This window comes from Bactrocera dorsalis, chromosome 6 (genome assembly GCF_023373825.1).
Source record: "Bactrocera dorsalis isolate Fly_Bdor chromosome 6, ASM2337382v1, whole genome shotgun sequence".
NCBI lineage: Eukaryota > Metazoa > Arthropoda > Insecta > Diptera > Tephritidae > Bactrocera > Bactrocera dorsalis.
Genome location: NC_064308.1, coordinates 29,298,313 through 29,325,677, shown reverse-complemented (window position 1 = coordinate 29,325,677; position 27,365 = coordinate 29,298,313). Strand labels below are relative to the sequence as shown.

The window sequence follows — 27,365 nt, the reverse complement described above, 5'->3', positions numbered from 1 at the left end:
TATATAGTTCACTGGAACTCAACCAACTTCTTACCATAGTTTCCAAAATACCAAGGGTTGACAAAAACATTTTACTGCACACTTGATGATGTACTCTTTTATGATGTAGAAAATAGGATTTTGAATATGAACGTCGGGAATTTTTCACATAAATCCGCTTTTTAGCATGAACTTCAATACTGCTAGTTACTTAAACTTTCTCTTGGTCCCATGACATTTGTCAAAAATTTTCAAATATCTCCTTCCGCACATTTTCCGAATAAAGAAAACAATGTCGAGTTGAACTTTGTACACTATAATTAGATGTGCATGCTGCTTTTATTTCTCGTGGTTTCCTTTCGGAAATATTTCCTTTTGATAAGCTGTCATATTTTTTACCATACATTCGATTTTTTTTATATTTCCTTCCCTTTTGTTAATTTTTTTAAAACCTTACAAATCTTCTTTATTATTTTCAGCATTTTTAATCATGGAACACATCTTATTATTTCACAACACTTTTTTGTTTTACCTGTTTTATAACTTCCAGTATAAAAACCAATTAAATTATATCCGTAATAACAAAAAAATACTCTGTTATTTTTACATTATTTTGTTTAACGATATCATGCACTTGTTGATACGTTTTGTTGAATTTTTAATATATTGTTACGATTTTACTGCTTGCTAGTTTACTTTGTTAGGTTCGTATCTCTGGATTGACAAATAAAACCGTTTAATTCACTTCAACAAAGTCTCTCTATTTTACAACTCGTTTACACTATAGCAGTTTACTCTTAGCACTGGTTGATTACGTTGGCGCTGCCACGGCTTATATAGCCACGCACTTCTCGCTGATGCCGACGTGGCCTTCTAAAATATTGCGTCTGGAAATTACGAGAACATAATGCTATACGGCCCCAAATGCAGACAAGCAGACAGCCGCGGCGCCAGACTCAGCAATTGTTTAAGTAGACAAGCAGACGCCTGCGGCGCCAGATGTCTATTGTTTCGACAAGCAGACAGCCGCGGCGCCAGATGTCTACAACAAAACAAATGCTATTCCATATACCTACAGCTATTGTTCATAATAAGGGATGCATATAGCAATACAAATACAACTTAATACTACTTTTGTAACACTGCCCTCCACTAAAGCCTAATCGTCCCGATTAGGCACAAATCCTCTTGAACCAAATGGGGCGAGCCTCTCCAAATGTACTACATTCATTTTACATCGTGCTTTTCCATTTCTTTGTATGCGGTATACCACGTCATTAAGTCGTTTCATCACCATATAGGGTCCTTTCCAGGCTGTCTGCAGTTTCGGGGACAAGCCTTTCTTTCGAAGTGGATTATACGACAGGGCCAGATCACCTTCTTCCAAACCTTTTGAATTTGCCGCTTGATCGAACCGGTCCTTCATCTTATTGCTCATCAGATGCGTATGCTGTCTTACCATTAGATGCAATTCATTCATTTCTTCCTTTAAGGCAGAACAATAATCTCCATCATTTCTTACAGCTGTAGGATTCGTTCCAAACTTAAGATCAGCAGGGAGTCGCAGATCAGATCCGAAAATAATCTTTGCTGGCGTGTAACCAGTTGTCTCGTGCTTCGCTGAACGGTAGGCCAACAGGAACATCTGGATGCACTTGTCCCAATTCCGTTGATCTTTATCAACGATTTTCCGCAGATGTTCTTCGAGCGTTCGGTTGAATCTCTCTACCATCCCATCTGATTGTGGGTGTAACGCTGTTGTCCGTGTCTTATGGATGCCCAATAATGTACAGACTTCTTGGAAAATGGAAGATTCGAAATTCCTGCCTTGATCTGAGTGTAATTCGACGGGCACTCCGAACTTTGTTATCCAATTTTCTACAAACGCTTCGGCTACTGTCTTCGCTTCTTGGTTTGGTAAGGCATATACTTCTGGCCATTTACTGAAATAGTCCATGACAATCAGTAGATATTTGTTTCCGGACGTACTGGTTGGGAACGGACCTGCAACATCCATTGCGACTCGTTCAAATGGTGATCCCAGGTTGTACTGTTGTAGCCTACCGCGACTTTTGGCTTTAGGACCTTTAGCTGCCATGCACTCTACGCAATTACTTATCCATTCTGCTATGGAATCTCGACAACCGATCCAGTAGAACCGTTGTTTAATCTTCTCTATAGTTTTTGTAATCCCAAGGTGCCCTCCACTAGGTCCATTGTGATATTCTTTCAATACTTTCGGGATCATGGACTTCGGTACTATGATCAGCAGACGAGACTGTTTGCCATCTTGTTTGCCATCTTCGCTTCTTTTCCTTCTGATTTGGAGCAATGTTTACATTCCAGTGGACAAGGGCGACGTGATAATGCATCCGCATTTTTGTGGTGAATCCCCTTTCGGTGTTCTGTTGGTTGTTTCCGTTTTGATGGGTTTACCTTTATATTGCAATTTCGGGCAAAGTGACCCGCTTTTCCACAGTTGAAACATCTGCCTGTTGTATTTACTCGCTGTGCAGCAATTGTCTTCAGAGTCTTCAATATTTCTTCCATCAGCGCCGGTTGTTCCATTTCAACCCTTTGTACTTTGTGTGCTGGTTTACTTAGTAGGGAAGCTGTTTCCTGTGTGAGGGCGTGCGAAACCGTTTCAGCAAACGTTCTTTTTGGCAATGCATATGTGGCGCGTTTGGTGTCCACATCACGAATTCCATTTATGAAACATTGAATTTTTACCCTCTCAATGTAATCCACAGGTGCATCTGCATTTGCCAAATGAGCCAGTTGTTCTATTTCAGTTGCGAACTCTTGCACTGACTCGTTCATCTTCTGACCCCTCTTTTGCAGTTCGATCTGATATATTTGTTTCCGGTGCTCACTACCATATCGTCTTTCTATCGCACTCATCAATGCCTCATAGTTGTCCCGTTCACAGTCTGGAATAGTCTGAAGGATTTCTGCCGCAGGTCCTTTCAATGATACAAACAAGGACGCCACTTTGTCCGCTGCATTCCAGTTATTGGCCATTGCTGTCTTTTCAAACTGAAGTTTGAAAATTTGAAATGGAATACTTCCATGGAATGTGGGTGCCTTCAATCTTTGATGGTGCAGGGCCATGTAGTTGCAGTTCTCGCACACGATTACTTAATTGAAGAACTTCTGATTTTAAATTTTCTTCGTCATTTAAAGTGCTTAATTCGTCTTTAAATTTTGAAAATTTCTCTTGCACTTGTGTATTATTTTCTGTAATCTGTTGTACCAAACGCTTTTCTAACTGCGCATTATTTTCAGTCATTTATTGTGTAAGGCGAGACTCTAACTGTGATGTATTTTCAGCTATTTGCGTCATTTGCTGTGCCAGACGATTTTCTGTTTGCACTGCATTTTCTGCTATTTGCTTAATAGCCACTAACAGCATGTTCATGTCCACACTTGATGATGTTCGTTGTTCTTCTACTTTTTCTTCTACCTTTGTAGAAGTTTCTGGCCCAACAAATTCGAACTCGTCCACATTAATTCCATCCGCTTCCATTGCTTCACGTAATTGTGCCTGCAGATCCGCCTTTTGTCCGCTTATCGGCAAATTACGCTCCTCCAGTTCCTTTTTTAATTGCTGAATTCTCAATTCTCCGAATTTAACCATCTTGAATTTGGATTATTTGACAATCCCACTTCTGACACCAATTGTTACGATTTTACTGCTTGCTAGTTTACTTTGTTAGGTTCGTATCTCTGGATTGACAAATAAAACCGTTTAATTCACTTCAACAAAGTCTCTCTATTTTACAACTCGTCTACACTATAGCAGTTTACTCTTAGCACTGGTTGATTACGTTGGCGCTGCCACGGCTTATATAGCCACGCACTTCTCGCTGATGCCGACGTGGCCTTCTAAAATATTGCGTCTGGAAATTACGAGAACATAATGCTATACGGCCCCAAATGCAGACAAGCAGACAGCCGCGGCGCCAGACTCAGCAATTGTTTAAGTAGACAAGCAGACGCCTGCGGCGCCAGATGTCTATTGTTTCGACAAGCAGACAGCCGCGGCGCCAGATGTCTACAACAAAACAAATGCTATTCCATATACCTACAGCTATTGTTCATAATAAGGGATGCATATAGCAATACAAATACAACTTAATACTACTTTTGTAACACTGCCCTCCACTAAAGCCTAATCGTCCCGATTAGGCACAAATCCTCTTGAACCAAATGGGGCGAGCCTCTCCAAATGTACTACATTCATTTTACATCGTGCTTTTCCATTTCTTTGTATGCGGTATACCACGTCATTAAGTCGTTTCATCACCATATAGGGTCCTTTCCAGGCTGTCTGCAGTTTCGGGGACAAGCCTTTCTTTCGAAGTGGATTATACGACAGGGCCAGATCACCTTCTTCCAAACCTTTTGAATTTGCCGCTTGATCGAACCGGTCCTTCATCTTATTGCTCATCAGATGCGTATGCTGTCTTACCATTAGATGCAATTCATTCATTTCTTCCTTTAAGGCAGAACAATAATCTCCATCATTTCTTACAGCTGTAGGATTCGTTCCAAACTTAAGATCAGCAGGGAGTCGCAGATCAGATCCGAAAATAATCTTTGCTGGCGTGTAACCAGTTGTCTCGTGCTTCGCTGAACGGTAGGCCAACAGGAACATCTGGATGCACTTGTCCCAATTCCGTTGATCTTTATCAACGATTTTCCGCAGATGTTCTTCGAGCGTTCGGTTGAATCTCTCTACCATCCCATCTGATTGTGGGTGTAACGCTGTTGTCCGTGTCTTATGGATGCCCAATAATGTACAGACTTCTTGGAAAATGGAAGATTCGAAATTCCTGCCTTGATCTGAGTGTAATTCGACGGGCACTCCGAACTTTGTTATCCAATTTTCTACAAACGCTTCGGCTACTGTCTTCGCTTCTTGGTTTGGTAAGGCATATACTTCTGGCCATTTACTGAAATAGTCCATGACAACCAGTAGATATTTGTTTCCGGACGTACTGGTTGGGAACGGACCTGCAACATCCATTGCGACTCGTTCAAATGGTGATCCCACGTTGTACTGTTGTAGCCTACCGCGACTTTTGGCTTTAGGACCTTTAGCTGCCATGCACTCTACGCAATTACTTATCCATTCTGCTATGGAATCTCGACAACCGATCCAGTAGAACCGTTGTTTAATCTTCTCTATAGTTTTTGTAATCCCAAGGTGCCCTCCACTAGGTCCATTGTGATATTCTTTCAATACTTTCGGGATCATGGACTTCGGTACTATGATCAGCAGACGAGACTGTTTGCCATCTTGTTTGCCATCTTCGCTTCTTTTCCTTCTGATTTGGAGCAATGTTTACATTCCAGTGGACAAGGGCGACGTGATAATGCATCCGCATTTTTGTGGTGAATCCCCTTTCGGTGTTCTGTTGGTTGTTTCCGTTTTGATGGGTTTACCTTTATATTGCAATTTCGGGCAAAGTGACCCGCTTTTCCACAGTTGAAACATCTGCCTGTTGTATTTACTCGCTGTGCAGCAATTGTCTTCAGAGTCTTCAATATTTCTTCCATCAGCGCCGGTTGTTCCATTTCAACCCTTTGTACTTTGTGTGCTGGTTTACTTAGTAGGGAAGCTGTTTCCTGTGTGAGGGCGTGCGAAACCGTTTCAGCAAACGTTCTTTTTGGCAATGCATATGTGGCGCGTTTGGTGTCCACATCACGAATTCCATTTATGAAACATTGAATTTTTACCCTCTCAATGTAATCCACAGGTGCATCTGCATTTGCCAAATGAGCCAGTTGATCTATTTCAGTTGCGAACTCTTGCACTGACTCGTTCATCTTCTGACCCCTCTTTTGCAGTTCGATCTGATATATTTGTTTCCGGTGCTCACTACCATATCGTCTTTCTATCGCACTCATCAATGCCTCATAGTTGTCCCGTTCACAGTCTGGAATAGTCTGAAGGATTTCTGCCGCAGGTCCTTTCAATGATACAAACAAGGACGCCACTTTGTCCGCTGCATTCCAGTTATTGGCCATTGCTGTCTTTTCAAACTGAAGTTTGAAAATTTGAAATGGAATACTTCCATGGAATGTAGGTGCCTTCAATCTTTGATGGTGCAGGGCCATGTAGTTGCAGTTCTCGAACACGATTAATTAATTGAAGAACTTCTGATTTTAAATTTTCTTCGTCATTTAAAGTGCTTAATTCGTCTTTAAATTTTGAAAATTTCTCTTGCACTTGTGTATTATTTTCTGTAATCTGTTGTACCAAACGCTTTTCTAACTGCGCATTATTTTCAGTCATTTATTGTGTAAGGCGAGACTCTAACTGTGATGTATTTTCAGCTATTTGCGTCATTTGCTGTGCCAGACGATTTTCTGTTTGCACTGCATTTTCTGTATTTTCAGCTATTTGCTGTGCCAGACGATTTTCTGTTTGCACTGCATTTTCTGCTATTTGCTTAATAGCCACTAACAGCATGTTCATGTCCACACTTGATGATGTTCGTTGTTCTTCTACTTTTTCTTCTACCTTTGTAGAAGTTTCTGGCCCAACAAATTCGAACTCGTCCACATTAATTCCATCCGCTTCCATTGCTTCATGTAATTGTGCCTGCAGATCCGCCTTTTGTCCACTTATCGGCAAATTACGCTCCTCCAGTTCCTTTTTTAATTGCTGAATTCTCAATTCTCCGAATTTAACCATCTTGAATTTGGATTATTTGACAATCCCACTTCTGACACCAATTGTTACGATTTTACTGCTTGCTAGTTTACTTTGTTAGGTTCGTATCTCTGGATTGACAAATAAAACCGTTTAATTCACTTCAACAAAGTCTCTCTATTTTACAACTCGTCTACACTATAGCAGTTTACTCTTAGCACTGGTTGATTACGTTGGCGCTGCCACGGCTTATATAGCCACGCACTTCTCGCTGATGCCGACGTGGCCTTCTAAAATATTGCGTCTGGAAATTACGAGAACATAATGCTATACGGCCCCAAATGCAGACAAGCAGACAGCCGCGGCGCCAGACTCAGCAATTGTTTAAGTAGACAAGCAGACGCCTGCGGCGCCAGATGTCTATTGTTTCGACAAGCAGACAGCCGCGGCGCCAGATGTCTACAACAAAACAAATGCTATTCCATATACCTACAGCTATTGTTCATAATAAGGGATGCATATAGCAATACAAATACAACTTAATACTACTTTTGTAACAATATGTAGCTTCGGTATTTTGGGTCGCAGAAGCCCAAAATTATTTATTTATTTATTATTACTCACGCCAATCGACTATATACAAAGAAGTATAACAAAAATAAAAAAGAAGGCATATCCATGACTAGGTTTGATCACAAATCACACATTAATGATACATTATTATAGACACTTATGTAATATGATGTGGTGAATCGTAATCAGTAAAAAAAAAAACAATTTTGAATTTTTTTATGATACGTTATTTTGCATTTCAGGTGACGATATGCAATTCACTCTCATTTTATTTTTATTTACATGACATGACAAATACCAGTTTTGCCACATATTGTGTTTTGAAAAATTATCAAAAAATTTTCTGTTTAACATATATAGAGAAAATAGTACAAATGGCTTTTGTATCTTATGATATTTGATAAATATGGACAAAAAAATAACCCTGGTCGGTCCAACACTGGTGTTCATAGTTCTTTTGTGTCGAACTACTCTCTGCACTGGCGGCCTTCGGCCGCGCTTCAAAAAAAAAAAAATAGCCCTGGTCGAACTATTCTCTGCTCACCATCAAAAAAATAACCCTCATCGATCGAACACCTATATTAATCAAAAGGAGAGAAATACTGAAAACTTTGCATTCTATAATAAGTTTTTTCTATTGATTATGTATTTATTATGGTATGTAATCCATATAAATATGTGAAACAATATCTCATTTTGAATCATTTATATCTGTATATATGAAACAGATTTTTGATTATATTTTCAGGACACAAAGTATGGCAACACTGCTATTTGTCATATATGTAAACACTCAAATCTCTTGAAAGTTTGAATGTGCAAAATAGTTTTTAAGGTATTTTTATTTTCTTAAAAAATACACAATTAGTGTACATTTTTGATATATTCAAATGTGTACAGTGTAATTAAATATATACATATTAATTGAAAAATGTGTGGAAAGTGGGTTAAACGTAGTGAAATAACGAGCATTATTTTTACAAATTTTTGAACTTTAAATAGAAATATCTCGGAAACTATGAGTCTGAGGAGGGTATATGTGTATTAGAGTGTGCCATTCTGAGGCAACCTTTTTTTCAACTGAAAAACAGGCTCAAAACTTTCGAAAATGTGTAAAAAAAAGTCACCCAAAAGATGAGCTCTTAATATTAATATTAAGAGGTGCCTATTTCAAATTTTCTGTTTTCCATATAAATTACATGGAAAAAAATAATTTTTTTTTGTGGTGGTTATTCTGCGGAGGTTTTATATGTGCCCCGATGGCTGCCAGTAGGGATGGTAAACTCGATCTCGATTCTACTCGAGAATCGAGTTTTCTCGTAAAATAATCGGTTTTTCGAATGTCAAGAACCGGTTCTTAATCCACTTCGACTACTGAAAATCGAAAAAGGTGGTTTTTTAATGCCAATTTGACAATTTTCAACCAATCAAAAAGATCGTAGTCTATTGTATAGCAAATATATTCAACTATACCCAGTTTTAATTCGATCGGTCAATTTCTCGTTGAGTTATGATGTCAGCAATTTTAAAAATGTCGTTTCGAGAAAAACGCGTTTAAAGTTTCACTTATATATAGTATGTTTGCACCTCTGAGCGGTCGCTGTTTAGAACGCTGTCATCCAAAAACTATTCAAAATACGACCTTGGCGATTTCACAGGATATTTTTGAATATATAAACTATGGAAAAAGTAAAAAGAAAAATATTTTTTTTTGAAAGTGTCACACTGGTATAGCCCCTTAAAGTTCAAAAATTCAACTATTTAGAATGCGTGTTTCTACGATTTATTTGAATTTTAAACTTATATTTTTGTCTTTTATGTCCAGTTACACTTCAGTACTTTGTTTCTACACAATAATTAACAATTTAAAAAAAATCAAGCTTTTTTGTCTTATTAAATAGTGCAATATGTTTAAAATATTCGCCCAAAATAATAAAATAAACGATCCGAGTAAAATTCTAAGAGATAGACCCTTCGAAAGTTTCGCCCAGCAGGTCACGTCGGTGTAGCGCACCAACTTTAAATGCGTTTTTCTCATAACTCCATTCTTGAAGTCCGTGGACACGATTTCTCGAAAAGTTATGAACCGATTTAGTTCGAATTGTGTACACATCTTAAGAATAACATTATCTACTTATTGAACGAAGGATTTTTGTTTTTCCCATTACAACTTATTTTTAAAGCCAATAAATTTTGTACACATCTTTGGAATAACATTATCTTGTTATTGAACATAGGATTTTGGCTTTTTTCATTACAACTTATTTTTTTAAGTCAATAAATGGCGAATATTTGACCAAAAAATGTAAGGAAATATGAGACGGGACTACGGAACGGAATATTGTTGGTTATTTAATTTTAAATTAACCAATAATAAGTTGTGATGTCCACGGCGAGAGCACTTTTTTGTAACACCCAGAGAGATGAGTTCTCAAGGACTGAATTTCCAACGTTTTTATATTAAAATTTCAGAAGACATTGTTCAAATATGTACATGTCATATTCTATTTTTGAAATATATTATTGCTTACATTAAAAAAAGTTAAAATACCTTTTTTTGTACTTCTGAAACCCACCTAACCCTTTAAAGAAAAACAACCCTGGTCAATCCAACACCGAAATTTATCAAAAAAGGGACGTTCTGAAATATTAATACATATATGAGTAAAATAATCATTCCCCAGTTTATATCACATTATCTACTGTCTGTTATAATCCGGCACGTTGCTCCCTATTTGTTTTAACCAACTTTGCAATTAGAATAAGTGATAATAAGTGAAATGAGTAGTAGATGCAAAATAGTGGATTTTGTAAATTCATAACTTAGCTCACGTTGCATAAAAGCACCGAAAATTTCGGCACTATTCCGATTACAATGGCGGTCGGGTAAAAAACACGAATTTCGGTATAAATGGGGTATTTGCTCATATGGGAGCTTCCCCAGTGGAGGATTATGCAAAAATAATGTTGCTAACACTTACATTTTTTAAAATATTCCCGATTAAAAATTCAAAAATTTGTATCAATAACACATAGTACAATATTTCACAATGTTTCACTAAACTTTTTCACAATTTTCACTTTTTATATTGAAATATACACTCTAAACATTAAAATAAGATCACGTTTCACTTATATTTTGTTATTTTTTAGCTAAATTTATTAACTTAAAAATCAAAATGCAAAATGCACACTCATAGTTAAATAGGTTAGATTAGAATGAGCGTTGCCACATCTTAAACACCAAATATGAAGACTTTTTTAACAACAGCATTTTATTTGTTTTTATTTTCGCATTATTCTGCTTTCTTTATGATCTATCAAAAAAATTCTTCCCAATATTTTTAAAGCTATAATTGAATATATAAAGCGTGTGCCGCCTTCGGCCGCGCTCTAAAACAATAATTCTTCTGGCGCCAATACCCTGGGTGACTGAAGCACTTTCGCATATTACTCCTTTCTGCGTTGGGGGCATTCGGCCGCGCTCTAAAAAAATTACCCTGGTCGGGCCAATAGTCGGGGTGACTGAAGTACTTTTGAGTAGTAAAAAAAAAAAATAATCCTGATCGATCCAAAACCCGCGGCAACCTAAATACTTTATTATTTTATTACGTAATATTATCATGTAATATTACTTAGTTGCTTATTAAATTTAAATAAGAAAATATACATATGCATGGATAAATTGTTTATACTCATTTTAATTTGAAATATAATTTTTCGACACACTTGTTTTTATTAGAACTAAGATTGCTAAATAAAGAAAGAAGAATTATAGCGAAAAAGAGAAATTTCAGCGAATTGCTGATGTTTGCTTATCATCATATGGCAGCGCTCCATTTCATCATAATTGTTAGCACAATAATGAAGTTTTTAACAGTACAACCAACTTACAGAAAAAAAATTTTACCGTTTCGAAAACGCGTGAAGTTTAAATTAAAAATTCACTTTTCAATTTGATCACAGTAGTATTCGACTTGACTTTTTTTCTTTTTAATACGCTTTTATTAGCTTCACTTGTATGTATGTATGTATGTTTGTAACTTTTTTAAGTGGTACTGAAACGTAGAATAATTGAGAGACGCTGTAGGAAGGCGACAGTAAGTTTAAGCAGCTCACCAAAAATATGCAACATCTATATAAAACTAGTTTTGGCGACATTTTAGTAGCATATGTACGATATACTGAAATATACATATGTATATCCTTAAAGAAAGTATACTTTATATAGATACATATACTTACATATGTACATATATAAGTATAACCGCGCACCAGAAGAAATAATATCAAATTAATAATGCAAAACATGTAACTTTTAGGTAATAAAAAAATTAATACTTATAATAAAATTTTTGTAGTAAAAAAAAATTCAGATACTAGTTTTCAAAATGCCTCCGAGAAGCAACTGTAGTAGAAAACTTCTTTTTTTAACTTTGGCTGTCACGTCGATGTGAGCTTTTTAAAAATTGTCACCGAATCTAATGGCGGAGAATACGATTTAAGTTATATTCGTTTATATTTCACAATATTGGCAAATCTCATAGAAGAAAAAATAGATTCTTTCAATATAAAATAAGAATTCCTAAAAATTTTAAATACACAAAGAAATATTCTACCTACCCCTTATTTGAACCCCTCTACCTGAAAAAATGGAGCTTACCTACTTTCCGGGTCGACCACTTGAATTATAAGTGCTAGTCAAGAACAATAGAAATGGATTAACCCAAGTTTGTACCGTTACTTTTTTGGTTCCCGCGGAACATCATAAATATCAGGAATATATTAGGTATACAATCAAACGAAAACAAACTAAAAAATTAAAAATAAATATAGTTTAAAAAAACTAAAAAACACGCTTTTAAAGCATATCAAACTAAAAAGTGAAAAATAATTCTTTGTATAAACTAACAATAATAATGACGGAAAAATTCCTGCATTATTGTGAGAAAAGCGTGGGGTGCTTTGTGACATATTTTTCATATATCGAGCATTCCACGCTATTTTCACAATAATGCAGGAATTTTTCCTTCATTATTATTGTTAGTTTATACAAAGAATTATTTTTCACTTTTTAGTTTGATATGCTTTAAAAGCGTGTTTTTTAGTTTTTTTTTAACTATATTTATTTTATGTAAGTATGACTTGACTGTTCCCTCGACAGTCGGGTCTACGTAACCGGAACGGACCCGGATTCTTATACGGCCAAGGACTGTCATCTTGGCAGAATTCTGTCGCTACAACAACAACAACACTTGACTTCAGTATCTACTTGCACTTAACTAGTTCATAACTTCTATTTATTCACGAAATAACGATAACATAGGGCTTGCATGAAAACAATGAAAATAAGTTGGTATTTTTTCCATGTAGCGTAAATTAATAAAAATATTAAATTTCTGGCCTAATAATGAAAATAGGCATATTTATCAACGAAAATGGTTTTTTTTTTCGTTGGATTTGGCTCGCGGAAGACCCACACGGTCGATTGCTGTTTTGTTTTGGGCTCATACGCATAGATCCATGATTCGTCACCTGTGACGATCTTATAAACGTCTTTTGAAGCACCGCGATCTTATTTTTTCAGCATTTCTTTACACCAATCCACACGAGCCTTCTTTTGAGCGATTGTCAAATTGTGCGAGAACAAACCTTTTTTACGGCCAGGTGTTCATGCAATATCGAATGTATGCTGGTGGGAGAAATGCATAGGCATGCCTCTATCTGAAGGTATGTGGCCATTTTTTGGCCGAGATGAATTTTTTAATCCCCTGTAAATAAAACAATTTAGGATTAAATGACAAAACGTTCTGAGTGATGTTATGCTAAAAAATGTCAAACTTTCCAATGGAAATGTCATATTGCACCTGGCAACACTTAGTGTTGCCTTCTTCTTCTTTACTGGCGTAGACACCGCTTACGCGATTATAGCCGAGTCAACAACAGCGCGCCAATCGTTTCTGCTCTTCGCTACGTGGCGCCAATTGGATATTCCAAGCGAGGCCAGGTCCTTCTCCACTTGGTCCTACCACCGGAGTGGAGGTCTTCCTCTTCCTCTGCTTCCCGCGGCAGGTATTGCGTCGAATACTTTCAGAGCTGGAGTGTTTTCATCCATCCGGACAACATGACCTAGCCAGCGTAGCCGCTGTCTTTTAATTCGCTGAACTATGTCGATGTCGTCGTATATCTCGTACAGCTCATCGTTCCATCGAATGCGGTATTCGCCGTGGCCAACGCGCAAAGGACCATAAATCTTTCGCAGAACTTTTCTCTCGAAAACTCGCAACGTCGACTCATCGGTTGTTGTCATCGTCCAAGCCTCTGCACCATATAGCAGGACGGGAATTATGAGCGACTTATAGAGTTTGGCTTTTGTTCGTCGAGAGAGGACTTTACTTTTCAATTGCCTACTCAGTCCGAAGTAGCACCTGTTGGCAAGAGTAATCCTGCGTTGGATTTCCAGGCTGACATTGTTGGTGGTGTTAATGCTGCTTCCTAAATAGACGAAATTATCTACAACTTCAAAGTTATGACTGTCAACAGTGACGTGAGTGCCAAGTCGCGAGTGCGACGACTGTTTGTTTGATGACAGGAGATATTTCGTCTTGCCCTCGTTCACTGCCAGACCCATTTGCGTCGCTTCCTTGTTCAGTCTGGAGAAAGCAGAACTAACGGCGCGGGTGTTGAGACCGATGATATCAATATCATCGGCATACGCCAGCAGCTGTACACTCTTATAAAAGATTGTACCTGCTCGATTCAGTTCTGCAGCTCTAATAATTTTCTCCAGCAGCAGATTGAAAAAGTCGCACGATAGGGAGTCGCCTTGTTTGAAACCTCGTTTGGTATCGAACGGCTCGGAGAGGTCCTTCCCGATCCTGACGGAGCTTTTCGTGTTGCTCAACGTCAGTTTACACAGCCGTATTAGTTTTGCGGGGATACCAAATTCAGACATCGCGGCATAAAGGCAGCTCCCTTTCGTGCTGTCGAAAGCAGCTTTGAAATCGACGAATAGGTGGTGAGTGTCGATTCTCCTTTCACGGGTCTTTTCCAAGATTTGGCGCATGGTGAATATCTGGTCGGTTGTTGATTTACCAGGTCTGAAGCCACACTGATAAGGTCCAATCAGTTTGTTGACGGTGGGCTTTAATCTTTCACACAATACGCTCGATAGAACCTTGTACGCGATGTTGAGGAGGCTAATCCCACGGTAGTTGGCGCAGATTGTGGGGTCTCCTTTTTTATGGATTGGGCATAGCACACTTAAATTCCAATCGTTGGGCATGCTCTCATCCGACCATATTTTGCAAAGAAGCTGATGCATGCTCCTTATCAGTTCTTCGCCGCCGTGTTTGAATAGCTCGGCCGGCAATCCGTCGACCCCTGCCGCTTTGTTGTTCTTCAGTCGGGCAACTGCTATTCGAACTTCGTCATGGCCGGGCAATGGAACGTCTGCTCCATCGTCATCGATTGGGGAATCGGGTTCGCCTTCTCCTGGTGTTATGTGTTCACTGCCATTCAGCAGGCTGGAGAAGTGTTCCCTCCATAATCTAAGTATGCTCTGGGCATCGGTGGCTAGATCACCTTTGGGGGTTCTACAGGAGTATGCTCCGGTCTTGAAACCTTCTGTAAGTCGCCGCATTTTTTCGTAGAATTTTCGAGCATTACCCCTGTCGGCCAGCTTATCAAGCTGTTCGTACTCACGCATTTCGGCCTCTTTCTTCTTCTGTCTGCAAATGCGTCTCGCTTCCCTCTTCAACTCTCGGTATCTATTCCATCCCGCACGTGTTGTGGTCGATCGTAACGATGCGAGGTAGGCAGCCTGTTTTCTCTCCCCTGCGACACGGCATTCCTCGTCGTACCAGCTGTTCCTTTGCACTTTCCGAAAACCAATGGTTTCGGTTGCAGCTGTACGTAAGGAGTTTGAAATGCCGTCCCACAGTTCCCTTATACCGAGTTGTTGACGAGTGCTCTCAGAGAGCAGGAGTGCAAGCCGAGTAGAAAATCGTTCGGCTGTCTGTTGTGATTGCAGCTTCTCGACGTCGAACCTTCCTTGTGTTTGTTGGCGTGCGTTTTTTGCTGCACAGAGGCGGGTGCGAATTTTGGCTGCAACAATATAGTGGTCCGAGTCGATGTTAGGACCTCGGAGCGCACGCACATCTAAAACACTGGAGACGTGTCTTCCGTCTATCACAACATGATCGATCTGGTTGGTGGTTTTTCGATCCGGAGACAGCCAGGTAGCTTGATGTATCTTCTTATACTGGAATCTAGTACTACAGATAACCATATTTCGGGCCCCGGCGAATCAGCCTCAACCCATTTGGGGATGTTTCCTCGTGGAGGCTGAATTTACCGACCGTAGTGCCAAAGATACCTTCCTTGCTCACCCTGGCGTTGAAGTCGCCAAGCACGATTTTGACATCGTGGCGGGGGCATCTCTCATAAGTGCGCTCCAAGCACTCATAAAAAGCATCTTTGGTCACATCGTCCTTCTCTTCCGTCGGGGCGTGGGCGCAAATCAGCGATATATTGAAGAACCTCGCTTTGATGCGGATTGTGGCTAGACGTTCATTCACCGCAGCGAATGATAGTACTCGGCGACGGAGTCTCTCTCCCACCACGAATCCAACACCAAACTTGCGCTCCTTTATATGGCCACTGTAGTAAATGTCACAAGGCCCTATTCGTATCTGTCCTTGTCCCGTCCATCGCATTTCTTGGACGGCGGTGATGTCAGCCTTTATCTTTACGAGGACATCTACCAGCTGGGCAGCGGCACCTTCCCAATTAAGGGACCGGACATTCCAGGTGCATGCCCTCAAATCGTAGTCCTTATTTCGTTTGCCATGGTCGTCATCAAAAAGGGGGTCTCTCATCCGAGGCTGTGTTTGCTTTTTCATTGGGGGTGTTTTTTACGTGGCGGGTCCCAAACCCAGCGCACAACCCTATGCAGGGGATGTTTCGCCTTCTCACTTTAGCTCGCCTTCAAACGGATGTTCTTAGGCTACCCAGAGGATACTTGGTCAAAGACCGGAAGTCGTGAGCTGCTTGAGTCATATGTAAAAGAATCGTTTCTGGCCACTCCCAAGTGAATGGCGATCAGAGAACTTTCCTCACTTGCGTGAACTTCTACACATGACTCCATCCTCCATCCTTAGTGTTGTCTAGTCCAGAAATATATATAGCAGCCTACGTAAAGCAAGTTTTGACGAAGGACTAAGTTCGGGTGCAATCTTGAAGCAATCAAAGCAAGGGAAATACCTAAAGGGCAAAATGTCAACCAGAGGGCAGATTATAACGCTCCGTCTCGACAGGATAAAATCTATGTCTTACTAACTGTCAAATCTATTGCTATTGCCATTGCCAAATCTGTATGTGGGCATTTGTTATCATAACATAATCATTTGCGCAAAGGCGCAGGGTAGGTAGGTTCGAGCTGATGTAGCGCATGCTTTGAGCTCTTGAAAAACTTATTTTATCATATTGCGAAATGCCGTCGGGTAGGTAGCTGATGTAGCGCATGTTTTGAACTCTTGAACTGTTTAAATCTTTTATGAGGAAAATAAAAAAAGAATTACGATCCTTTTGTTTACAAATGTATTTCTGGAAAAAATACAATAATAACAAAGGATAAAGATCCTTTTTTACAAATGTATTTCTGGGAAAAATAAGATATTAAGAAAAGGATGAAGATCCCTTTTTTACAAATGTATTTCTGGGAAAATAAGAATTCATATTTTTGGACTACTATATAATAATTCTGGCATAAATTTTATATACTAATTAAAATAATAAATTTAAATTGAGAAATGATTATTTATGCTTGTATAAGTTTATTAAATTTAAGACTTCGATCATTCCATAATTTTTCTGTAAATTAACAATATTAAACTAAATATTAATTTTTTGAAAAAATGTTATTTTGAACATGTACTTTATTTTTATAACATAACACAATCGTCTTAATATTCGATCTTCTAAATTTCGTATTACCGAAATGAAAATGCCGTCGGCATACATATGTGTAAATGGGATATGTTGCCTCTTCGTAAGACATAGATTTTATCCTGTCGAGACGGCCCGTAAGAAACCATGATTTTCATGACCGACATATTCGGCATAAGGTTTGTCAGGTATACCCACCCATTTCTTGCAGGTGTGGTTATTGCCATTCCATGTGCCAAATTACAGCTAATAGTGTTGTTGTTGTAGCGGCATAATCTGCCGATTTGACTGTCCTTTACGGGATAAAAATCCCAGCTCCGCAGAATCGACTGTCGTGGAACTGTACAACTATTAATCCTAATTTAGGGATTAGTTCTGGCACTTTTTTTATGTTTTCGCTTAATGGCGGTTTATGGGCGTGGCAATTGTTCGATAACGTCATCTACGAACAAATTCTTACCTTTTTGCAAGAATCACGTCTAATTTCATTGGGATATCTCCATTTTTTTCGCAACGGGCGGACGGATTTCAATTGATCTCGTCATACATATAACCGTTAGGTGAAAAAATTGGTATACTATGTAGTAACATGTTGCAAGAGTATAAAGACGAAAGATTATCCTAAAAAAACCATAATTGTTTTATGAATAACGCAAAGCTTCTTAAAATTTTCCGGACAAGGATTATTTTTTCGAATCTCTGCCTAAGCCCTCAAACAAATACTATGCGGGAGAGTCGAGGGCATCCCGTTATTAGTCCGATAAGACTGACTACACTGGATGTAGTGAAACGCAGCTTCAGATGTATCAAAACTCAGCACCAGTAAGCCTCATGATGTTTCCTATCCAACACTTATGTACATAGTGTGAATACATACTTATGGTCAAGGCACTCAATTCACTCCTCTCCATACAGTTTCCGCTGTGGTGTTTTCGGGGAGCCCATTTGTTGCAATCAAATTCATTTTATTTAATATACCATTAAAAAACAAAACAAAAAATTTTTGAGAAGACAGCAATAATAGCGTCTATTTATAAAATTCCTGTGCTTCAAATTATAGACCAGCTGCTGCCAACTTGTATAATATTCTTAGAAACATGTTGTATTCTTCGATAAACATTGTGGAATATTGCATGGTCTGCATATCTAATCCGTTCTTACATGATTTTTGGATTTACTGCACAAAGAACATCGTCGTCGTCCACCGTCGTTGAAATACCAAATCATTCACTCTGCCTTCCGTGATCAATAAGCTGAATATGTTGTATGGTCTTTTCTCTGAAACCCACCTAACATGCTTCATTAAACTTTGATCGCGGAAAATTCGCATGGTGGAGATGGCTTCTTTACTCCAATAGGGTGGATCCATATTTTCAACATCAAATGAATCGGGAATGGATTGTGCAGAATATTCGGTATCGTCCTTAATTGATTGCAAGTCGTCACTCAGATTTTTTCGTCGTTTGTCCATACTATCTCTTCACAAAATACAAAAATTACTACTCAAGCACTTCTAAATAATTTTTAAATACAATAAACACTTACCCTAGCAGTATTCTCAAAAGTAAAAAAGTAATTTTTTATCGATATATGTATTACTAGAAAAAAAATTTTTGTAAACGATCTTCAGTAGTCGAAGTCGATTAAGAATCGATTATTGACATTCGAAAAATCGATTATTTTACGAGAAAACTCGATTCTCGAGTAGAATGGGAATCGAGTTTACCATCCCCACTGGCAGCCATCGCGTGCACATATAATAACCTCCGCACAATAACCACCACAAAAAAAATGATTTTTTTTCCATGTTATTTATATGGAAAACAGAAAATTTGAAAGAGGCACCTCTTAATATTAATATTAAGAGCTCATCTTTTGAGTGACCTTGTTTTTCACATTTTCGAAAGTTTTGAGCCTGTTTTTCAGTTGAAAAAAAGGTTCCCTCAGAATGACACACCCCTTCGGCGCAAACGCAGCATAAGAACTCCTTCGACACGGGTTGAACTCAATGCCAGTGCGTTCAGCTTTCAGCAAAAAATTTTTGTTTGAATCTAACCCATATTAATTGAAAGTACTCAGATTTTTCCATAATATTGTACGTCTTCTAACATTCGATTTTGAAAACAAAAAAAAGTATTTAAAGTTTGAATTAAATCTATGTTGTGCATACACAGCCAGCGTCAAAAATTAGCATGCATGTGAGGTTCACGTATGAACCGAGTAATTTTTTTTAAGGGGTGAATTATTATTCTTTAACCATTGATAACATCGCAATGTGTTTTTTCATGTAACACAGTTAAGTTTAAAGAAAAAGTCCTACAAAAATACACTCAAAAAGGAGCATACAGTAGGCATGCTTAAAGCGTTATAAATGCCGTTATTGACGCAGAAGCTAAAAATTATAAGTAAACTGCCTACAAAGATTTTAACGGAAATTCAGTTCATTATTACGATAGTTTTGTCAGCTTTCAATAGATTTAAGAAATTTGGTGGTACCATGTCGTAAAAGTGGAAAGTCTTCAGGTGAAATATGTACTCGTAAACTGTCAACAAAAAGACGTTGTACTGTCCAAAAAACTGTTAAACTTTCTGATCTGTGCATATGTATGGTATATGCTCAGAAAAGAATTTACAAAACAGAAATGATAGTAAAAATTAATATTGAATCGAAAATGAAGCGGAATTAAAATTAAAAGCTGGTCACAAGATGTACATATAGTTTTATTGTGAAATGAGATTTAGCGGCATGTCTGTTCGAAATCTTACGTGGCCGAAACACCTACGACTTTCTTTGCTTTGCTCGACAATTCATACTTTAGCAACGGTGCGAAGGAAGCAGAGGGTGTTGTTGTTGTTCCAACGGGTACCAAGTCCCCAGTGACTGCAGGGGTGATTTCTGCGAAAGAACTGTCTGGAGAGGAGTCATTATGCTCCTTAACTGGGGGCATACGGGCCTCACTATGTAGGTGTTCTTACAAGTCTGAAATTTCTTCATCTACGTTCCACCATATTGGTGCGGCGTAGTTAGGGACCGGCCAGTGTAGCTATATGATATAGTGGTTCGAGTTGAAAAATGTAATCTGAGATCGTAGAAATGTTATCAAATAATAAAGTTTTCATACAAGAACTTGATTTTGATCGCTCAATTTGTATGACAGCTATATAACTGATAGTCTGATCTGAAAAGTTGTTTCAAATATGATAGCTTTACCTTGGGAGTAAAGATGTCTCGTCATGTAAAAAGTTGTTTACACAAGGATTTGATTGACGATCAAACGGTTGAGATATCAAAAAAGCACACATAATACACAATTTTTCTAACCTTAGTACAATCAGTAAGTAGATTTTCCGAATCGAGCAAGAACGCGTTTCATACGGAAAGTGTCCACCAAAATTATTCGAACGAACTCGCGGGAGATGTCTGTATAACACTTTCCTGACGGTTTTCAAATACCATATCCTTCACTTTTTGTTTAATATTTTCATTAGTTGAAGAGGTCGAAGGTCGCCCAGAACGAGGTATGTTTTCAATGACCTCTCCACCGTCTTTAAAGGCATTCGTAGGCTTGTGTTTTTAAACACTGTAAGCCTTTTCCAATATTCGCACCAATTCCGCAAACGTCTTTTGGTTAGAAATACGAATTTTGAGACAAAGACTGGTTGACAGATCACGACATAGTAATTAAAGACAGTCCTACCAATTTAGCAAAATACATTATTTTGAAATATCATTTACCCGGGGAATTTAAATTACAATTTCCAGGTACTCTTAAAAATATTCCATTTTTTACTACATAAACGACAAACAACAAAAAGAACGAAAAACCCTCAACCATCTTCGCGATTTTTATTTTAATGCGCTCATCAAAATTGACCGATTCATTATAATTAAAAGAATATTAAAAAAAAATGACTACCAAATGTAATCCGCTTGGTCAAATCTCATTGTCACCTTTTGAAAGGGCAGAAAATGTTAAATTTTTTGAGGCTATAAGGTAGCATTTTGAGAAAAAAAAACAAACGAACATGACAAAACTATAAGAAAAGAACTACGCAAATTTGGTAGCCCGACTATAGGCCAAAATAAATGCAACACTTTCGTGAAAAAGGAAACACTATCAATTTTCCAGTTTTGATTTCAATAGCCTGCAAAACTTACCTATAAATTACACAATCGATCTAAGTAGGATTGTTAGAAGTTTTTCTTTGCATTCCATACTTGTTGATTTTATACATCTTGAAGAAATATTTTAAGATTCGTATTTATTGCATAAATATTCCTACATATAAGTCGGTGTGTGGTATATACGGAAAATGTTACGCTGACTGTCAGATTTTAGACATAAGGTACAAATATCGATGAGATCTTTTGACATAGACTCACCCTAACACTTAATGTGCTTAAATTTCACACATGCAATTGTAGTTATCGAAGCATGATTGCATGGGTATATGCATTTTCGACTCAATGTGTATACACGTCGAATGCATGCATGTGTGTATGCAAACAAAAGTTAGTGCACCTACATATGTATGTAATTTCCCAGATTTGCAGGAACAGCTCTCATGTATGCATGTATACATACAAATAAGTACCCTGCAGGGAATTGTATAAGTTGAGTTTAGAACAAGGTTTGTTAAGTTTGCCTCGAAGTGTGTAACAACCAGAAAGAAACGTCGGAGACCCCATAAATTATATATATAATTGATCAGTGTTATGAGCTGAGTCGATATAAACTGAACGTTCAAATGCATATCCTTTCATGGAAAATTTTTTTATTTGACGAAATATCTTCAGGAAATTCGAAAGCATTTGTTCAGATCGGGCCGCCATAGCATGTAGCTCCCATACAAAGTGACCGAACAAAATCAATAAATTCTTTTATACCCTTTTTTCTATAAAACATGCACATGTGAAGGGCATATTATAGCTTCGCTGCAATCGAAGTTAACGGGGTATCCTGTTTGTTTGTTGTTTGAAGTTACTATATTTTCATGAAAATTAACATACTTTTAATGTTAAAAAAAAATACTTGAACTATACGCTGAGCTATTCAGGTCCCATTCCCTGCAAAGTACTACTTCCCTATATATACATAAGTATGTATATGAATATAGGCGCAATGCATTTGTATGCAAGTACTATATGAATCTAGTAGTTTGTTGCTGCTTTTCAATTGTGCTTAGTTGTTTTTTTAACTAAGAGCGCCACAAAATATTACGCATACTTGCAAACGCTGATGCCTATATCTATGCGTACATCGCTTTATCGCGCAGAAACCAATACACTCGAACTCCGGGTAGCTCGAACAGTAACAAACAAAAATAATTTAAACAAAAATATGAACATAAAATTGATTAAAAGCTAAGACAAAAAGAGATTACGTCAGGAAAAATATATAGAAAGCATGTAAGTATGTATGAATATTAGCTGAAATGAAATGAAATATAAATAAATATGTTAACCAAGGAATGTCATCAAATTTGTGTTACATTAGCTACATGAAGTATACCTATAATACATACTATGTGTACAGTTAGGGTAATGTGATATAAGTAGGTATTAGATGTTTTTGGCAGTAACGCATAAGTAATTAGGATTACACCAGGATGACAATCACGACAGTAATGTTGCATATTTTTCAAAGTATCACGTTCTGCGTGAATTCTTTGACAACATTTGAAACAGCATCACGTTTTACCGTCACTTTTTAGGTGCAATTTATGTAAACTGGACAGTATGCGTGATGCAACCTGTTCGAAAAAGAAAACCTGGCACATTTGCCAGGCATTGAAAGTTCGAAAAAGCATCACTGTCGTAGCTGATGTGCAAAAACTCGCAAAACTTGAAAAAGAGTTCCACAAAAATTTACACCAAAGTCAACTGTCCTAAGTTAGTTAGATAATAACTATTAGTTAATGAAATATGGCATTTTTGTGAGGCAACTTGTGTTAGTTTACAAAAAAATGGATCATAGAGCATTTCGTGTGTTAATAAATCATTCCTTTTTTGGGGGAAAATACTTTTGAATTTCGGCTTCGCACCAGGGAAATCCACCATTGAAAAGAAATTTGTTAAGTTGGAAAGAGGCGAAATGAGCACTGAGGCGATGCAGACCTTTCGAGTGCGTGCCTTGCAAATTCATAATCTAACAAAAAATACGAATTGCTGATTCTGAGGATTTGTTTGTTAATGATAATAAAACCGAATTTTTACGTCGGTAAAATGCAACGTGTTAAAATATTCCTCGCTAGAGAGTTTCGATAAAAAAACGTGTCCAATCGATGCTAAATTCAATGTGATAAGTATAGGGGGAACCGCGGGCTCCGACAGGTTCAATTTCCACGACAGCTGGTTCTACGCACCAGAATTGATCAGGATTTTATCCGTCCAGGGCTGTTTTTACGGCGATCTAACCCCGTTTTGGGTCGGTAAGTGTTAATCTAAGTTTGTCGTCATAAGATCAATGCATTGCAGCAGAGTTGCTCCGTATCCTCTTGGTTTATGCTGGCATTGAGTCTAACCCGGGCACGGAAGAATTTTTCTGCTGCGTTTGCACTAAAAGTCTCCATTCAACCTCGGTCTGGTGTGACACATGCAATGAATGAAGCCATCTTAAGACCTGCTCAGGCCTTAAGATACATAGGGAGTTACGTGACGCCATGTTCCCAACGCAATACTGCGACACTAGTCTTCTACAGCTGTGCAATCTGCAACAGTTCGCGCGCTGCTCCGCGACTCACTCCGTGTGGCCAACAGAGGACCTCCACGATCCCTAGGAGCTCAAAAAGGCAATATAGCTCCCACTCTGACTTGCCCCTCGAATATAGGTGCGCCACTTCGTGGTGAAAACCGTCTGGTATTAGGCGACTTTGACACGCACCACAATTTTTGGCATTCCTGCGTGTCAACCGATCGAAGGGGGGTAGAGCGGATTGACGATTCGACATTCTGCACAATGAATGACGAAGCCCCCACCAGAGTTATGGGCACTTTTAATAGCTCGCCCGATATTACCATTGCTAGTGGTGGTCTGATAAATAGAATAACCTGGCGACCTATGATAACTCTAGAATCAGACCATCTGCCCATAATTATCTCGACCGACAAATCTCCCGATTTTGTTTCTATGGACAACCTTCGTTAACAAAGCTAACTGCTTCGGCTTCACAGAATTTACTGAGAGCACCTTCAACGCTCTGCCCATTCCGTATCCGATAATTTCCCGGCCGAAGCAGCCGTTTTAACTAATGAGCGCGACACTTTACGCCATGCCGGTCCCGGAAATCCTCGAATAAGAGATCTCAATTTGGAGATTCGGCGATTGGTAAAGCAGCAGAAGCGGACGAAATGGATAGAGCACCTGAAGTCCTGCAACCTCTCCACCGGTGTGAGTAAGCTTTGGACCAAAGAGACATGATGACCGAATTGAAGTTAAATTCAATGATCATGCCTCTTCGGACCCGAAGAGGTACGCGAGCTATTTTAGTCGGCAATTTACATTGCACCCTTCGGTATACAAGACCAAGAGTTGTGTTAACTGACGGCTGTACAAAATGCCAACCGACTGCGCGCCACTTACTTTCACCGATGAGGAGGTGCCGAATGTAATCAACAAAGCGAAATCTTCCGACAAGTACTCACCGCCATTCACAGTGGAGCTATCAAAACCTTCACCGACTCCCTTCCAGTGAATGACTTTCTTGGAGTCAAATCACCACCCATTGCAGACGAAGTGCTCGAGTTGCCGCGAGAAACGCAAGTGACCCTTGCGCAGGTTCGTTCTGGATACTGTAGCAGGTTAAACTCATAATTGTCCAGAATAGACTCCGACCTATCCAAAAATATGTCCTGCATGCATTGAGTCTCCGCACGACACTGGCCACCTCTTTGCATGCCCCGCTAACTCCACTCATCTGACACAATACTTAGTACATTATTTTGATAAATCTCTTAGGGTTCAGTCTGAGTTTGCAATGGAAGCGGAAAAAATGTAATTATTTACATCACATTAGAGATCTTAAAAATAAAAGTATTTCGCATCAAAATCCGTTGCGTAGTTTTAGAGATTTAAGCAAACATAGGGACAGAACAATCAACTTTCATCTATATTATCAATTGATAATAGAAGGGGATTGCGTCAAGAGTAGTAACAATCTGTTTGACTTTAAAGCTATTCGCAATCAATAAATTAGTGTTTTCGTAGAGTTTTCGAGCAGTAGGCCTGTCGGTCAACTTGTCAAGCTGTTTATACTCGCGCATTTCGGCCTCTCTCTTTTTCTGTCTGCAAATGCGTTTCGCTTCCACCTTCAACTCTCGGTATCTATCCCATCACGCACGTGTTACGATCGATCGTAACGTTGTAGAGTAGGCAGTTTCTTCTTCTTTTCCTTGGTAGGGTTTTTTTACGTGGCGGGTTCCGAACCCAGCGCGGTTGTGGAGAGGATGTTTCGCTTTCTCACTTTAGCTCGCCTTCAAACGGATGTTTTCTGGCTACCCAGAATATACTTGGTCAAAGACCAGAAGTCGTTAGCTGCTTGAGCCATAAGTAAAAGAATCGTTTCTGGCCACGCCCAAGTGAATGGCAGTCAGAGAACTTTCCTCACTTCCGTGAACTTCACATTTACCACAGTTAAAAAAGCCGTATATATAAAACTTAGTTATTTTTATATTTGCTAATAATACCTGCTCCTTTAGGAAAATATAATAAAACAAGTAAGGAAGGGCTAAGTTCGGGTGCAAGTTTTTGTTGTAAAACGTCGACCTGAGGATCGAAATGCAAGCAGTTATATATACTTATGTATATACATATACTCTATAAAACTCATACACAAACAGACACATAAAGTTAGTGAGAAAAACGAAAATCGTTAAATGTAGTATATGACAGTTGGAGTAGAATCGACCAGATTTTTATCTATTTTTCCCAATACCACACACAGTTAACATGTCACATACTAAAAAACCTATCAAATAGAGTAAAGTCAGCCGGATGTTTGAAAATCCTGATATTAGTTATATTAGGCTAAGTCAAGTTTTCGTTAAAATTTATATATTTTTGGCACAAAAATACACTGTTATGAGTAGTTAATTTTTCATTTAGATAAATCAGATATTGGCCGATATATCCAGCATAAAATTACCTGGAACTTTGAAAATCTTTATATTAGGTATATTGGGGCCGAAGGAAGTAATAGTTAGTTGGAATACACTAAAGGCATTATTAGTGCAAAGTTTAATCCCGTATATTAATTGTCTCTTGATTTGTGTATTGCAAAATAAAAAAAAATCAAATGGGGGTGCTGGTTATTGATCGATTTTGCTCATTTTCACAATGGAACATAGGAATTATGAAAATGCCTCCTCCTATAAAGCCTTGTCATACCATCCCGGTGGAAAATTTTTACGTCTCTGACGCATTTAGTAGTTTTGAACAGTACCGTTATTCGGGGAGTGATCCGATATCATACGTTTTCACGGCAGGAGTTCTTATAATATTCGCGATAGGCGATTTTCGTTGTTGTTGCTTTAGTGGTTTAGGAGATAAATACGTTAAACTTATTATACACGGGCAATGCCACGCCCACTTTTTAAATTTTTTCCCACTGGTACCCCTTACTAACAAGCAATTAATTTCTTGAAATAAATTTTCCGAATACTTTTGTGAGGCACTTTATAGTATATAAAGTTAGAAAATAATTTTATTGTTTGAAGTTTGAGCAAATTTATTAGGGGCGTAAACATTTTTAAACACATCCGTACGATTAACAAAATTGTAAACAAATACTTTGCTTTTCTATATACAAGGTTATTGAGGGCGGCGCGCCACAGCGCAAGGTGAAAATCGGCTTGCGGCCACACTTCTTGACGTTGATTTCGCCGAGTGCTATCACTCACATTCATTCACCTACGCCAAAGGACACGTTCGGATAGGTCTCCACACAAATATTTTTTCATCGAGTTCCTTCACTCTTGTCGGTGATTTCGCTGAGTTCTATCACTTACATACATTCATTTCCCTGCGCCATACGACACGTTCCTACTGGTCTCCACATAGATATTTTTTCATCGAGTTCCTTCACTTATATTCTCTCAACAGAACACAGAACTCAAAATGTCTGTATCTAAATTAAAATTTAGACAGAAATGTCCTGTGTTTGGCATATATCCGTACAATCTCTCTGAGTCCCAGTTACCCACTTA

The 27,365-nt window shown here is 38.3% G+C and overlaps 1 protein-coding gene across 1 annotated transcript in view; it reads left to right on the top strand.

Moving 5' to 3' along the window:
* LOC105225759 (uncharacterized) overlaps window positions 1-27,365 on the top strand; it is a 142,562-nt gene that overhangs the window by 11,310 nt on the left and 103,887 nt on the right. The gene's annotated exons all lie outside the window — the stretch shown is intronic.